This window comes from Eretmochelys imbricata, chromosome 26 (assembly GCF_965152235.1).
Source record: "Eretmochelys imbricata isolate rEreImb1 chromosome 26, rEreImb1.hap1, whole genome shotgun sequence".
Lineage (NCBI taxonomy): Eukaryota > Metazoa > Chordata > Testudines > Cheloniidae > Eretmochelys > Eretmochelys imbricata.
In genome coordinates, this window is record NC_135597.1 from 5,461,951 (window position 1) to 5,478,962 (window position 17,012).

General features: G+C 52.8%; 1 protein-coding gene across 7 annotated transcripts in view; it reads left to right on the forward strand.

The window, feature by feature from the left end:
- The first annotated feature begins 13,029 nt into the window (after positions 1-13,029).
- DMTN (dematin actin binding protein) overlaps positions 13,030-17,012 on the forward strand; it is a 34,885-nt gene continuing 30,902 nt past the window's right edge. For 3 of the 7 annotated variants that reach the window (XM_077805580.1, XM_077805578.1, XM_077805585.1), the window contains exon 1: positions 13,030-13,596. The gene's annotated coding sequence lies outside the window, so the exon portion shown is untranslated. The remainder of the gene's footprint in view (positions 13,597-17,012) is intronic. The other 4 variants (XM_077805581.1, XM_077805579.1, XM_077805586.1 and 1 more) reach the window with 2 other exon arrangements.

Here is a 17,012-nt window from a genome sequence, read left to right on the forward strand (position 1 = left end):
AGACCAAATTCCCAACCACACTCCCACTTTGGAGGAGAAATAAAATGAGGAACCCCCGTTTGACTAGCCAGAGAGTGACCTGGCCTAGTGTCTATGATTCCCTATCAGGTAAAGAGAAACCACTTTTAGGTTTTTATAATAGATTCCCATATTTCCTTAAAGAGTCGACTGCTGTCGGTTTAGGCCTAAACATTTAGACTTTGGGATTTTTAAAAAAAAAACTGAAATGAATAAAAATTAATGTCTGGGGTGTTTTTTTTATTTCAAGCACAGCATGTTCTGGGGGCTTGTCTGTATGTTTCTTTTGAGATGTAAGTGTTGCTCTGCTGTACGGGAGACCCAAATGCAGCAGCATCAGAAGGCCGATCGAGCTGCACTTCCCAAGTTGAGCAAAGTACAAACAATTAAATAAATTGCACACGTGGCAAAAAGCAAATGATTTTCCCTACCCAGTGATTTCAGGCAGAGTAATCTTTGGCTCTATTTCTAAAGGGCTGTCTACACAACGCAAGCTGTGCACGGGCTAGCGTATTCAAGCTAGCTTTAATCTAGCTAGTATTGGTAACGCTATGAAGTCAGCAGAGCGGGCTGGCAAGTTGCGTATGTACCCAACATCTGCGCCAGGCTCGCCTCGTACTATCAGAGCTGAAGCCCGCACTGTGCTGTCTTCGCTGCTACTGGTACCCACGCTAGCTGGATTCAAGCTGGCTCAATAGGCTGGCCCCTGCATCGCTTTTGCTGTGTAGACAGACCCTAACACAGGCACAGATGTTTGAATTTGTTTAATGCCTTAGAATTGTGGTATTCCAGTGCCACCCCCAGAGTCTGTTGTTCTAGAGGCTGCACAGGGGGATAGTAGGAGACAATCCTTGTGCCAAAGAGCTGAGGGTACAATTTTCAAAAGTGCCTGAGTGACTTGGGAGCCTCCGTCCCATTTTCAAAAGTAACTTAGGCCTTTAGGAGCCTGTGTTGTTTGAAAGTTAATGGGACTGAACAGAACAACGGCTGAACTGGGTCAAACCAAAGGTCCATCTCGCCCAGTATCCTATCTTCTGACAGTAGCCAATGGCAAGTGCCTGAGAGGGAATGAACAGAACAGGTAATTATCGAGTGATCTGTCCCCTGTTGTCCACGCTCAGCTTCTGGCAATCAGAGGCTAGGGACACCCCAAGTATGGGGTTGCATCCCTGACCATCTTGACTAATAGCCATTGACACTGTTAAGTCACTTAGGTGCTTTTGAAAATTTTACCAGCCCAAATAGCCAAATCATATGGGGGGGGGGAATAAGAGAGGGGGAAACTGAGGTACAGAAAAGTGAAGAGTCTTGCCCAAGGTCGCCCTGCAGGTCAGCGGCAGAGCTGGCAATAGAAGCCAAGATCTCTCTATTCCCACATCTGGTGCTATAGCCACTAGTCCACACTGCCTCTTGAGAAGCTAGAACCTGATTAACTCTATTAGTTAATCAACAAATCCTATCAGTTTTCCAACACCCCTTCCCCCTGTCACTCTCACCCCATTTCTCAGCATGGTTCTGAGCAAAGTGCCATGGTGAGGTCTTCTATTACCAGAGAGGAACAGTGGTTTTGTGATTCGAACTGGCGAGAGGCCTGACTTCTATTCCTGGCTCTGTCCGTGTCTTGCTCCATGACCTTGGGTGAGCATTTACAGGAGAGGTCATTGATTTGAAGTGCCAAGGGGTGGGGGAAATCTTCCATAGCATTGAATCCTTACATCAAGACCAGGGCTGTGGTTCTGCTGTTTCTTACACTGGAGCAACTCCACTGACTTCAGGGGGTTGCTTCTGTCTTACGCTCGTCTAAGTGAGCACAGAGTCAGGCTGTAAAAGGCTCTTTCTGAGATGCACTAGCTTCTCTGCACTGACTGAGTTTGACTGAGTGGAATTTTCTGGCTCATCTTGATGCAGGGACCAGACTGGATGATCACAGCAGTCCCTTAAAGGGCCTTAAAATGCATAATCTTGAGCCACCTTTGCCTGGTTTCCAGAGGTGCTGAGTACCTGCAGCTTCCATTGAAGTGAATAAAGCCCCCCAATTTAGCTGTCATCAGAAGCTAGTCCCAGCCTTGCAGAAGAGCATTAAGCTCTAGCAAGCCGCGCTTGTCAGAAAGAACCATGGAGATTTTTCTACTGCCGCATCCTTGGTTATTTTTATCAGGTTTCCCCTGATGGACCTAGCGTGAGTGACGGGCTGATCACTGAAGTCCCTGGAAAGGCCTCCAAATGGTTTCAACGGGCTCTGGATCAGGCCCCAATTCAGCAAAGCACTTGTAGCTCATGCCTCTAGTTAAGCATGTGCTAAAGTCCCATTGAAGTCGAAGAGACTTCAGCCTCTGCTGTAAGTGAAACTTGTGCTTTGCTGTGCACGGACAGTAAAGCCCCAGCTCTCAGACTCATGTGATCACACCATGTTGGGGGTTTTAAGTAAATATCTAACTTTTGTAGCTTTGGATAAAAGCACAAAAAGGCCCAAAAAACCCAAGCAAATTAAAAAACAAACAATTATTTTAAAAAATTAATCTCATGATTTATAAGCCAATCCTGTGATTTTTTTTTTGATTTTTTTTTTTTTTTTGAGGGGTAGAGAGCTGGCTCATCATGTTTGAACCAGACCTTTAACAAGGTTCTCTGCGATGGTGTCTCTTTAAGGCAAGGAAATGGGAAAAGCCCCTTCCTGGCACTAACTGTAGCTGGGTCAGGCTGAATACCTGGCTACTCTTTAGACACAGAGGGATTTCTGTGAGATCAAAGGGCCGCAGGGGCTGATTGAAAGTGGGGGCCTTGGGGAAGGAGCAGAGAGGAGGGGAGCTGGGGCCAGAAGAGGACCAGCCAGCCCGCCCAAAGGTGATAATACCTCTTCTTGTTCCTTGGCTGGAAACTGGCTCCAGCCCCTGGGAATGAGGCGAGAGGGGCCGTGTCTGTGGAGACAGCACCTGAAAGGGAAACATTAGACTCCAATCAATCAGCAGCAAATTAGGAGCAAAGCAAGGTGGCTTCCGTGCACACACAAAAGGGAGCTTTGCTCTGCCTCCTGTCCATCCGTTCCTCCCTACCCCCCATCGAAGCATGAAGGGCCCAGTGTGCGCCATCAGGGTGACGCCGCCAGGCCTTAATCCCAAGGGGTGGATGCCATTAGAGGGGATTTGCATGCCATGTGTGTCTATGCATGGTCAGGGGCACGGGAGACCGGCAATTTGAAATGAGACTCACAGGGAGGGGGCATCATTCAATCAGACAGGGGGTTAATTTGTTCTTGGGAAAGAGGCTTCAACACCATGCTCTGGGGGCTGATGCAGTGCTCCTGTCTCCAGCTTCCCCTGCAGAGATACCGTCCTCTTTCCCCCACCTTGCTGCCCAGGATTGCCAGGTGCACGCTGCTCTCTTCCCTGCTGTGACTCAGGGAGGGCGGAATGCAAACCCCGCTGGGGTTGTTGGAAGCAAACCTATTTCCAGAAGCCAAATTGCAGGGTCCCCTCTGAGATTCTAACAGCAAAGAAGAGAGAATGTATTCAAAGGGGTGGATTGGGCACTTTGCAGACTGTCTTTTTGCTCTGTGTCTGTACAGCGCCGACCACAATGGGGCCCTGATCCTTGATTGGAGTTCCTAGGGACTACAGCAATAATAATGATTATAATGAACACGCTCTATTTTAAATGCCAATTTCCTGTTAAATTAACCAAAGAAAGCAGCACAAGCAGAGACCACTTCTAGCAAACTTGGAAGTTTTCTGCTTTCAGATGGGAACTGGGTGGTCTGAGCACAGCTCTAGATTACCAAGACCAGGTCTGCTGTTGGGAAGTCTGGTGAAATGGCAGTTCCCACCAACCGGCACTGGATATGCCAGGGAAGGGAGGCCATATGTCACCACCACGGCAGCCCTTGCAATGGTGGTGGCTGTAGCACAAAGGCTTCTGTTGGTTTTACCACCTGGCGATCTCGCCCTTTTGTGAGTAACAAAATTACCTTCCGGGGTTCTGGCTTCTTCTGGTTTCTGACTTCATAAAGTCATAGAGTTTAGGGCCAGAAGGGATTATTAGATCAAGTCTGACCTCCTGTATATCACAGGCCAATAAATTTCACGCTGTTAAGCTTGTATTCAGCCTATGTCCCCAGCACTCCCCGCCAAGGGCATTATATCCTGGCATTTCATGGTGGCTTTCCTATTGTTCTGTTAATATGCCAGCTCTGGAGCTTATCTTAAAGCCCCGGTTCCAGGAGTCATGTGATTACATGAGAACCTCAGCTTTCATTTTCAAAAATAGCATGTCTCTAGCACTCCCGGTTGGGGAGAAAAAATGAAAAAGGAGATCCCTGCTGGCTCTGGTGCCAGAAGGCCAGTAAACAGATCCTATCAAATACTGATATTTTAAATCTCATGATTTCTAAACCAATCTAATTAATTTGTGGGCCCTGACTCATGGTTTCTGAATGCTTGGAGTTGGCAATACTGCATACAGCAGAGCAGAGTCCACCTGACAGGCTGAGTTGGTGCAGTGACATGGCCATGAAGAAAGGTATAGGGCTTCGGGCCAGGATCTGTTCTTAGGGACACCAACATGAATCCAGAGCAGCTCCTCTGACTTAATGCAGTTACTCCAGCATAACTGAGCTCAGAGACATCTGATTCTCCTAACATAACATGCTTGCTACTGCCAGCCAGGGCCAATTGTTCTCCATGTCTACTGAAAGTAGGACAAGAAGTTATCAGCTTAATCTGCAGCCAGGGAAATTTAGGTTAGATATTAGGAATAGGAACAACTTTCTAACCATAAGGGGAGTTAAGCTCAGGAACAGGCTGCCCAGGGAGGTGGTGGAATCCCCGTCACTGGAGGTTTCAAGAACAGGTTGGACAAACACCTGTCAGGAATGGTCTAGGTTTACTTGGTCCTTCCTCAGCATGAGTAGATAGACTGGGTGACCTCTTGGAGTCCCTTCCTGCCCTAAATTTCTATGATTTCAGGACTGCTTTCAATGCTGCTAAGCCCCCAGGATTCCCTTTGAAGTCAATGACAGCCATCCAACTCTTAAGGGGCCTGGTCCCTGAGGTGGCTTGCAGTGAGCTCCATGGACACCCCAAATCCACTGCTGCAGCCACATCGCCTCTTCCACCACCACCCGACCCGCGCCGTCTGACCTCTCCCTGTAATTGCTTTTCCTTCTCACAATGACGGGGCGGACGGGGATGAAGAATCTTAATCCTTTAACTGGGTCTAAAAAGAGCCATTTACAAAGCTACACAAATATAATGCGGCAGGGATGCCGCTGAGGTAGGGTGAGGGGGAGGGAGAGCGGGTGGAAAAAGGGAAAATTATAACAGTTTGAGTTAAATGAAGCTTTAAAGCAGGAGGGAAATGCAACACCCAGTAATTACTGGCTAACAATAAGGCCAGGAGCCCGCTCCCAGGTGTGACAGTCAGAGAATTAGCACAGGGGCTGTTTTAGGGGCTGTTTTTTTTTTCTCCCTTCGGCCTCATAGAGTTTGGTTCTTGTTTCCACAGGAATTCGAGACATTCTTTAAACTCAGAAGGCTTTAAAAGGGCTGGTTTTGCCTCCCCATTCCCTCCCACCCCCACACACACCCCTATTTAGCCAGAGCTTCAAAGGTGGGGGAGTTCCCTTTGTGTAATCTCTGCTTTAATTTTTTTTCCTTCTTTCTATCCCCTTCCCCCCTTTTATTTTATTCCCCCCCTCCCTTCTCATTCTTCTTGACCTCCCCGTATAGAATGGAGTCTGAAGGGTGAGTCCTTTTTAATTATGGCTGGGGAAGAAAAAACTCACACTGTTTCTTTCTTGTTTTTTGAGGTGAGACTTGGAGAGGGGAGGGGCGGGGGCTGGAGGGGAGGGGACTGGAATGTCTTTCTGTGCAAAAAGTGCAGTCAAGGATATCCCACCCCGGCAGCATCCTGCAAAGCATGATGGCCCCCAAGTTAAAAGCAAAATGTCTTTCCCAAGGCTTTTCTCATCGGGCCGCTTAGTTCCTCGCCGACTCTGGCTGGTAGCTTGAAAGGTCTTGTGTGTGTGTCTGTGTCTCTGTGTGTGTGTGTATGTGTGCAGGGAGGGGTGTATGGAGTGGGAGGTGCATTGGGACCCAGCTGGGGATGGAAGGGTCTCAATGCTGGTGAGATTAACTCGCTGGAAGGGGAAGTAATAATGGCACCTCTCATGCAATTAATAAAGTTAGTGGGGCAGGGAGTCTGGGAATGCGAGTCGGGGAGGCCGGCATGGTCGGAATGAAAGAGCAGATGCCAGCGAGGCAAATTAGAGATGAGCCCGAACCCCGGGAGCGTCTCCCCTGAGGCCACCCACCCTGAGCATTGGGGGCAGAGAGGGGGATGGAACAAATCGACCCCAGATCTGAACCTGCCCCACTTCAGGGTTCACAAAAACCAAGGCTGACTGATGAGTTTGCAAAGCATAACCTGCCTCTTGTTTTGCCCCACTTGCTCCAAGCAATTGCAGGGTCAGAGGAAAGGCAATTCCAGCAAGGAGAAATCTAGCTCTAGGCACTGGTCCCAGGAACCCTGGAGAGTCCCAGTTTCAGGGCACTTTGGTCTGGTCGGCAACTGAATTTGGTGGGGCGGAGAGGAGGTGTTCAATTAGATCGGGGCAGTTTGCTTTAGTTAGTCCCAGGGAAGCTGGATTCCAGGGGCCCAATTCCCCACTGCACTGCGCCTTGTGCAGTCATTTCCACCCGTGAAAAGTGCATGAGGAGGGAGTGGAAAGTACCACCCGAGCAGCATGTTTTGTATTTGGTTTGCATTGGTGTAAAGGGCTGTACGTGGTACAGTCCCTTCTGCTTCTGTCGCTATCTACCATAGACTCAGCGTCCGAGGCATCAGCAGCACCGGAGGTGGGGAGCTAATGCTAAAGGTGGAGCAGGAACAGCAATAGGTTTGGACACAACAGACACTGCCTTCCAGAAGGATCCAAGCGGCAACCCCACTCTGCTCCCAATGAAATGCCAGCTGGGACTGGTTCCAGACAGGGCTGTGCGCCCTGCCCCTGAGAGAAGAATGATGATGTTCTGCAAGTGATTTGATTTGAGAGAAGGACAAGGGGAGGGGAAAGGAAGAGGCTCAGGCTGGGTCCTCCTGACTCTCTGGGAACTGGGTTTATCCTGTCCAGCCCTTTGCCTCTGACCATGAATGTGGGGGATAGGAAAAGCCAGCTCCAAGCACCGCTAAACTTCTGGAGCTTGGAATGTGGGTCTTCATGGTGGTACCTTGGCCCATGGCCAATTGTCACTGCGATTATTTGGTGCAATTAACACTGCTTCACCTGGACTGTGGTATGCTGGGATCCCGTTATCACTCTGGGCTCCTGAGTCCTTCTCTGCCTGGCGTACCCGAGAGCCTGTCTGCCCTAGGGACCCTTGCATTGGGGTAACTATACCAGTGCGCTATTCCTCTGCTGCTTTCTCCCAGCTTTGCCCTCTCTCAGTGCCTTCCCTGCGCATTAATAACTACGTTAATGTTTAGGCTGGCTCAGCAGCACCTGGCTCTATCCAAACCAAACAGGTTTGTGACTGAGAAGAGGGAGGTAGGAGCTTGCTTCCGCCCTGGCCCAGGAAAGATTCCCACTGCATGAGTTTGCTGGCAGATCCCAGTGGGCAGGGCAGCCAGGGTAAGCCGAGCCATTTGCCAGGGTTCCCTGGGCAGGGAGAAGATCCTAGAGAAAAGAAGGTGGGTGCTGGTCCATGACGGAGTCCCAGGGGCACCGCGCTGCCTAACCGAGGCCCCACATACCCCGGAGATCTGGTGGAGCACGTAAGTGCTGCTGTAATGCTCTTTAATGCATATTGGTAACCTGATGCCAGGAGCTGAAAGGCACCTTATTCCTGTGCAGAACGAGCACCCTGTGAGTGCGACATGTTACTAAATCTAAAAGTGGCGTTTCACGCTCACTTTGCACAGGTGTAAACAGCTGCACCAGGTGCAGGGCAATGGGGAATCAGGCCTGAGAGTCCAGTGATGCTGGCAGGACTCCTGGGTTCCATTCCCAACTCTGCCACTGGCCCCCCCACTCACGGAGAGCCCTAGGACTGCACCCGATTTGGAGAGACCTTTAAAATTATCAAAGATGAATGCAAAGAACCACAGATCAGATGTGTTCTGGGAGCTGGACAGAAACTATCATACAGACAAGAAACCCCAGGCTTCTCTGGGGGCCTCTGTGGGGTTCTGATGTGTCCATTCATCCCTGTGAATTGCCCCTGTACACTGCATGGCAATTGCCTGCCACATATTCACACCCCTATAGGCACCTGGAGTACCTCACCCTACAGCAGCCCACCCATCTCAGGCATCAGGGGGCTCCAGCGTTTTGCAATCTCCGTGGCTTGGAGTTGAAAAGGCAATTAATTCCGTCATGTGTTTGGCTGGTTGTCAGGGGAAGGTGTCTGGGATTTTTTCCTTCGTGCTCAGATCAGGAACTTCCCAGAGCATCTGTGTCAGTCTGTCCAGCTCAGGACCTTTGGCAGGGACAGGGAATTCCAGGTGTGGTGTTTGTACAGTGGACACAGAGGGGTCCTAGGGTTTCCATTCACTGTTGCTTTTTGTTTCCCAGGCACTAACCTAATGGTACAATGACCAGGCAGCAAACACACGGCAGGAAACCCAAACAGATGTTTGCATTGACAATTAAAACAAAATTCAGGGCAGGGGGCAGTGAAACCAGCACAGGGCTGGGAGAGGGAGCCGCTCGTGGGCACAGGGAGTGAGACCAGCACGGGGCTAGGCAAGGGGAGTCAGGTGGGGACCCGGGGATGAAACCAGCACAGGTCATGTGCTTGTGGTACTGGGGACCGTGCCTTTAAGGGCTGAGCTTCCCACAGAGAAAGTCTGGGTGGGGGCACTGGGAACCCTGGACACGGACGATAGCAGAGCTCCAGCAAGCCCTGAGCGATCACTGAACGCCACCACACGGAGGGTCGCGTGGGGCTGGCAAGGCATGCTAAGTTTGTCAGGGACAGTCTCGAAAGCTTGTTCCACACTCACCCAGCATTCGTTCTGCTGTGTCCCCTCCGGCCCTCACACAGGCTCTTGCCGCGACTGGGGGAAGGGGGAAAAGAGAGGGAAATGAAATACTGACCAGGCAGACAAACTGCTACTGAAGCCATGGTGTGTACTCATGCGTGTGTGCCTAGGGATCACTCCTGTGTAGATGGTGTGAGAGAGACACACCCCAGGCCTGTGCCACAGTGAATAATTGGGAGAAAAACTCCTGCAAATCATCCTCTGTGTGTGTCATATCTGCACAGCAGGGTGGGTGTAGGCAGTGTGACAAATAGACAGACACCCCACAATGGAGAAATTGTGTGAGTGGATGGGTGAGAGAGAGAGAGAGAGAATGGGTGTACCTGGGCCTCCCTGTGTCTTTCTGTCTCTGGGTGTACACAGGACTCTTCTGTACAAATTAGGCCCTGTATCACAATCCTCCCCATGGCAACACCGCGTGGCCCGGTGCAGAGTTGGGTTCATCCTGATTACAGGGTGTGGTGGGGAAGGTGCTGCTGGGGAGGCTTCTTTCAGGCCAATCCAGGGAGTCCCTAGCCTAGATTTGCAGCTCTGACTGGTGCAAGGGGCTGTGGGGCAGGGAGCGTGGAGGGGGAAAGGTCTCATTTCCCAGCCACTCCGAGGGACAGGGAATAACTTGCCCCCTTCCAAAGAGCCCTGGGGCCCTCACTGAATTCTCTCCCTGGCCCTTCCATGGCCACTCACATGCCAAGCAACCGGGGAGCCTGAGGGAGGAATAAGGAGCTGCCGCTGCTGCAGATTATCCCTCCTCGCCAGCTCTGCTGCTGCTGCTCACTCGAGCCCTGGGTTGCTGAGAGGGGCGGTCGCCGTAGCAACGTGCAGTGGCGGGGAGGAGATGCTCAGAGCAGCGATGGCTCCCCATGGAAGGGCAAACCTGCCTGCAGCTAGGGACAGGCTCCCTTGAAGGTAGGTCCAATTTGCTGTGTCCCTCTCCTCTGCCTCTCCTGTTGCCATTCCCCCCTCCCCACCCAACACCCACGTCCGTTGTGGGTGGGTTTCTGGCTGGCTGCTCCTGCTTGCTTGGGGGAGGCCAGAGTTGGGTGGCAGAGGTCCCAAGCATAGGGGTACAGAGGGCTCCACCGTGCTGGGCTGTGGGGGGTCCCGCATCGTCAGGGGCAGTAGGGAACACATGCAGTATTGGTTAATCCAGTTACAAAGCAGGCAGGTCACAGGGGAGGGTGAAAACAACGAGGAGTCTTGTGGCACCTTAAAGACTAACAAATGTATTAGAGCATAAGCTTTGGTGGGCTATGACCCACTTCTTCAGATGCATGGAGTGAAAATTACAGGGTGTGTCACTGATGGACTAAGTGTGGTGCTGGGACTGTGTGTGCATGGGTCCGAGTGACAATGTCTGTCAGGGCAGGCGACAGTGTGTCTGCATGTCCCTCTCCTGTACATATCTATTTAATAACACCTCCCAGCCCCAGACCTGGGCTGAGAATCCACTGCTAAGAATCCATCTCTCCCCAGAAGGGCTTGGGTGACTTCCATCCCTGTTTCAATGACTGCAGAGCACCCACACCTGTTCCTCGGGGGCCCCACGAAGCTCTGACAGCCCAGCCCAGGTGACGGTTTGGAGATGAGGCTGTCTGAACAGATACATCACCCGGAAGATTTCTGCTGGTAGACGAGGCTGCGTTGGTTTCATTGCTTAGTCCTCTGAGGCCCTGTGGCTCCTCCTTGGCAACCCCCAGGGCTCTCTGAGGGAACAAGAGTCTGAGCGTTCAGCACCCTGCCCCCACAGAGGGGACTGCATGTGAGGTCGCACTGCCCATCACCAGGAATGGTAAGGAACCCTAGAACCACACCCCTGGGGAGGGCAGCTCTGAAACCGGGCCGTGCATGCCTCGATCCTGGCCCGATGGATTAAGAGCCCCTGCAGGGAGTCTGGTTTGTTAATCGATGGAACAGGAGGGGCTGGGTTGAAGTTTCCCGCCTCTGATTTCTGGGCTGATTTCATTAGTTCCTCTTATTGACCATCATATTCTGAGGCGTTAGACATTAGTGGACTTCGCAGCATTCTTAATGCATGAGAAACGGGGTTCGCATGAGTACATTGGCCATGCGATGGACGACTATTGATCATTTATGGGGCGCCTGGCTTCTACTCCTGGCTGTGGCTGGGGGTGGGGTGTGTGGTTAGAGCAGCAGGGTGTGAGTCAGGACAGCAGTGTTATCCCTGTCTCTGGGTGAGCATGGGGTCCAGTGGCTAGGTACTATGCCCATACCGTAGAACTGGGCAAAGCTGTGTCTCAACATGGCTGCTAATTTCTCCCCTTTGCAGAGGGCTCTTGGTAAAAGGTGCCAGAGAAATGCCGCTGGTGTTCTTGTCATTATTGGCCTCCTCTTGCTATACCTACTTCCCTGCATGTCCCGAGTGTATGTGGATGGCTGGGATATTGCTAGAGACAGAGAGAGGCCTGAACCCTCCCTCATCCATCTCCGATAGTCTCCATTTCACACGGAGCTCTCTGGAGGTGGCCTGCTCCCTGACAGCTGGTTCTCTTAGAGTCGGATCAGGAACACCTGCCCCCGCACCCGCAGTTGCAGAACTGTCAGTGACTATTTAGTCTCTGAGCCACTTCCCTCCCTGCCCCCCGTCCCCCAGTTCTGTGCTGTTCTAGCTGTGTGGGGAGAGAGGCTACTGCTCTTTGCTCTCCCCCAGCTGTGTTGTCCAGTGCACTTGCAACCGATGATGATTAAGCAGTTGTTGCAAAGGAACTCCTGAAGGGGGAGCCCTTGGATTTATTTGGGAACATGGCACTGCCAAGAATGCCAGGTTGGGAAGTCACAGGCTCAGGAAGGCCGGAGGACAGGTCCCCTTGCTAGGTGTAGCAGCCCCTGTTTCCTGGCTCTCTGGAGCCACGAGGGGTATTCTGGAGAGCTTAGGGCCTGGTTTTCATAGTCGGCGAGCACCCGCAAACGCCACCTGCAATGGATTGGAGCTGTAGGCGCCTCTGAAAATGAGGCCATTAATGTTTCCACCCCATCAGGGCCTACCTGTAGGGTCCCCGCCCCTTTGCATGTGATCTGAAATAGCAGGCCCCTGTCCTGCATCCGTGGGAAATGCATTCTGGCATCTCAAGCCAGAGATGAACCCAGATCACTGAGCTAAGCGCAGTGGATTTGGATGGGACATGGATGGGAGACCTCCCAGGGAAATCTAAGCTGCTGCCAAAGTTGGTGCTGATGATTCAGCAGAGGATGCTCTTCCTTCAGGGTCATCAGTGAATGGGTTCCCCAGCCTTGTGCAAAGGGGTGCTGGAGGCAGTCCCTCTTGGATCAGGTGCGACACCAAACCCCAGGTCATTTATGGGCATTACAGATCCTGCAGCATCTTTTCCATGACATGGGGTGTCAGCCACAGTGTCCTTGCCAAATTCCACCATGGGGTCTGCATTCTGCTTCCTTAGAGCGGGCTGTGACTCACCCTCCCTGCTCCAACCCCCCTGGAACTTTGTGGGAGATCTGATCCAAGTCCGAAGCCGGTCTCTAGTGTCCATACAGATACGATTATCAACCTAAAGCGTTATAGTGTTGAGTCCTAGACAGCTGCCACGTTCCGCCCCAGAGGCAGCTGCACTCCAACAGTTGGCAAGGTGGGGTGATGTGGGAGGAAAGGTGGGTCTAGACGTATACTATCCATGAGCTATAGCCAGCTGGAGCAAAGCCATTTCTGCAGGATGACATCCCGTTTGTCAGCCTGTTTCCTTTACATTGCATTGCCTGAATTTTCTGGGGGGGAATTCTACCCATTGCTCCCCAACCCACTCCTCTCCCTTCCATTCTGCCTTGCTATTTTTGGCACCGACACAGAGCGTTTATTTCATTTTATTTTGCAACAACAAAAATTAACAGAGGGAGGGAGAGAGAGCAAGATGGAGAGCCGCCACCTCTCACAAATACTGCTTCGTCATGATGCTGGTTAATTCTCCTCTTGTTCAGAAATGGACTGAGCCAGCAGCAGAGGTGGGGAGCTGCACACACACACGCTCTGACTGGCTCTGTAAATCCACATTGCTATCACCACTCGATCCTTTGCAGGCACTGCCTCTGGGGCTGGGAGATACACACATACATACACACACACACACACACAGGACTGTCATGCTGTCAGATACACGCCAACAGCACAGCAGCTGAACCCAGCAAGGGCAGCCGGCTGAGGACTCGCTGGGATACTCCCAAGCAAGAGGCAGAAGGAGGGGAAGGAGAGGCGTTTTGCAGCAAGAGAGGGCAGGGGAGCAGTTCTCTGGGCTCCTGGGGCTTGTTGTTGTTATCGTTCTCGGCTTGTTTTTCGGGCTGGGAAACCATGCGAGATTCCTGGAAGAGGCTTCCATAGCCCCAGCTGGGTGAGTCAAGAGGGCTGCCGTGCAATCTCATTGAGCTCGTACTTGACCCCTGCCATGGCTCGGCAGGCATGAGGGGTGGGAGGGCACATTCCAGGCAGATGCTGTTCCACTCTGGTGCCTGTGCCCAGGACTAACCCAACCTGCAGCAAGCGAGTGTGCAGAACCGGCGGGGACTAGAGTTCAGCTGGTATGTTGTTAATAGCATCAACTCTACCTCCTCCTGCCTTCCCTTCCTCATCCTCTTCTTGCTTTGCTTTCTCCCTCCCTTCCCTCCCTGTCTGTTGGTGCTTTGCTCTTTCTTTCCTTCTGTCCGGCCTCTTCCTCCTCCCAGGCACCTGGAAAGGGGACATCCTTGCTAAGTGAGGATGCTCACCCTCCACTGCCAGAAGCATCACTGCCGGCTACGACAAAATGTGTATTTTTCATAAGTGGCTTCCGAAATGCAGGCCCCACAGACAGCCTGGGCACGTGCTGGCCCTAGGGTGCTGCTGGTGATGTGGGGCAGCAGGGGTATTGTGCTGCTCGTGTGGAGCTAAGGTAGTCTAAGCTGGCACTTGGTTGGCAGGAGCTGGTGTTGGTAGTATCGGCCAGGATGCTGGTGCCAGCCAGGCACAGATTAATAAGAGCCGTCTGGCTGGGCTCTGCTAAGGGGGTCTTGCTGGGCTGCGCTGGCCTATTACTGGTTTGAGAGGCTGCTTAAAATGTTTTGGTTTTAGCGTTTTAATGCTCAGGGCTAAATGTTCATGCATAGGCAACTAAACAAGGCATTAGCACCCCAGCTTCGGCCCTGCGGTTAGACCTTGGGTCACATAATGAGTTTTTGTGCTCTGAGGTTCCGAACCAAGCATCCAGGTGACAGGGGCGGCAGGTTTGTATAATTTTTGGTGGTGCCCAGAACGGGTCCAAGTCCTGCCCCACCCACACCTGCCTAAGGCCCTGGGAGGGAGTTTGGGTGCGGGAGGGGTGCGGGCTCTGGGCTGGGGCAGAGGATTGGGGTGCAGGAGGGGATGAGGGCGGCGGGCTCTGTGAGGGAGTTGGGGTGTGGGAGAGGGTGAGGGGTGCGGCTCTTACCTCGGGCGGCTCCCAAAAGCAACCTAAGGCAGCTCCTAGGTGGGGGATGTCGGGGGGGTCTCTATGTGCCGCTGTCCGCAGGCACCGCCCCCAGCCAATGGGAGCTCTGGAGTTGGTGCTCAGGGTGGGGGCAGTGTGCGGACATACACATCCCCCCCGGGGCCACAGGGACGCATCGGCTGCTTCCGGGAGCAGTGCGGAGCGAGGGTGGGCAGGAAGGCGCCATAGCCCCACTATATTGCCGGTGGTGGCAGTGGCGGCCGGGGCTCCTTTTAAATCGCTTGGGGGCAGCAGGCGGGGTCAGGAGATGCTCCAGGGGAGGTGCGTGGGGACAGCAGGCAGGGCCAGGGGAGAGACCCGGCCCCGCAAATTGGTGGAGCCGGGCCCCTGGGTCCTGAATATTCCTGGAGCACGGGCACCACGGACCCATATAACTCACCGCCCCTGCCAGGTGAGGAATTTGGATGTTCTGGGGACCTGTGTTTGACAAATGAGTTCCCCAGCTCTCTTGAGCCCATTCCCCATGGGCTCAGAAATCCAGTCCAGTTCTTTTTCTCCTCTCAGGGCTGCATCCGGAGCCCATTCCAGGTGGGCACAGAAATGCAGTAGGTCCAGGCCTTTAATGTCCATTTCCTACAGAGACACAATTTTGTGACTAACAGGAAAGCTACAAGGCTGGCAGGCAGGCTGCTTCCACAGCTGCACAGCTCCCCTTCCCCCAGCCGTAGACTCCCTCATAGCAACTGGCTCCCTACAGTTGCAAATTGAAATACAGTTTTAGGCGTCTGGGGATGCTCCCAGAGGCCCTTGTATCATAAGGGAGTTCAGAAGCCTGACCTGGGACCAGCTGATTCCCAGGCCAAAACAGGAATGAGACAAGGGTTTGCACTTGTTTGCAACTCGGGGAGAACTTCTCTGTGCAGAGAGTGAATGAGGTAGAGGAGGAAGAGCAAGGCCAGCAGAGTAGTGTCGTGTTAGGTGGAAAGCGGGGTATGGCTGTAGAGGAGGACATAGGCAACGGGCAGGTCGAGGATCTATCATATGGGGTCAAGAGGAAAACATCTCAGAAGAAAAGTAGATTTTTGCTCCCAAGGGCACCGGTTTGAAAACAGCCCAAATCAGCAGTGACCAGAAGCCATTCCCGTCTGATAGACCTCATGGGCAGTGAGTTACAGGGTCTTAGTTCAGTTTCTAGCAGGACAAGCATCTAGATCCCAAAAATCTCCACTGCGATTGGCCTTAATTTGCCTCCACCCTTATGGGCAGGCAGAGGGAGCAAACAGCCTGAGCTTAATAGGCCACTGAGACTGAACTCCCCTCTCATTCTAGAGAGGGATCCCTCTGGGGCAGGGCTGAGAGGCATGGGAGGTTGCAGCCCATATACTGTGGGGACACAAGGACATGGTGGGTGTTGCAGATTTTGGAATGGGATCAAGGTCTCATAGGCCCATCTGCCCCTCCCATCACCTATCCGATGGCACCGGAGCTGGGCCGGGACACACAGGCAGATGCCAGCGCCTCCTATGCTAAAAGAGTGGGGATACTACCCGCTTGCACAGTGGGGAAAGGGGAACTGGGATCGCTGCCTAGATGGGGTGACTCTCGTCAGGATCGAAGGACAGAGCTATAGAGCAGCCATGGGACCAGCCCACTCATGCACCTGCCTTAGGGTTTCAAGCATTGTCGGAATGGCTCTTCGATTCTCCCATGACAGGCGCGTTAGGGCACCAGAGAGAAATGCACGTCCCCCTGGTTGAGAGATCTGAGCTCGAGCCACAACCTCGACTGGACACTCCAAAGTCTCTCGGCTCCAGAGCTTTGTTTTCACTCATGATCAAGGCCTTTAGCAAACTTCTGACCCAGGTCTGGGCTGGGATTTCAGAGTCCTCCATGTTCCTGCTGGGGGCTCCGATCCAGGGGGTTGGTACAGTCCCACTGGCAGGACACTGAGAGGGAATGTTGGAAGGGCTGCATCTAGCCATGCCCAGGGCCTGGCACTGCTACCCAGCTGGGTTGCTGGGACAGAAAGGGAAGAGCCCTTCCCTCTGTGATCCCCCCAGGGTGTGCCAATATGTAGCGCAGGTTTCCAGAGGCGCTTGCTGTCCAGGCTCTGGGAGGATGGTTTGTTTCTGTTGCTCCTCGCAAGCTGGGTGTGTTGAGCTGGGCATTATCAGCTGGTAGGAAGGCTCAGTTTCTTTGCCGCCCGCCTCCCTGTGCCCCTTCCACATCCTCAGCTACTGAGACCAGCTCTGGCCTCGTGGTGAAGCACATGCTGCTAATGCCCGGAGCTGGCTTGAGAACCCATTTGTACCAGAGCAGTAGAAGCTGAGAAGGTGGAACTGGTTACGGCTGCCAAGCTGAGACAATCAGAGTGAGAGAGGCCTGGGGAAATGCAGGGCACTCCATGACTCCCTCCTGGCGAAGGAACTTGCACATGGTTTGCTCTGACTTGTCTCTAAGGGGAACGCCTGCCTTGTTAGGCCGTTGGTGGGTGTCAAACACCACACCCTCCTACCCCACTCAGCCAGGGCA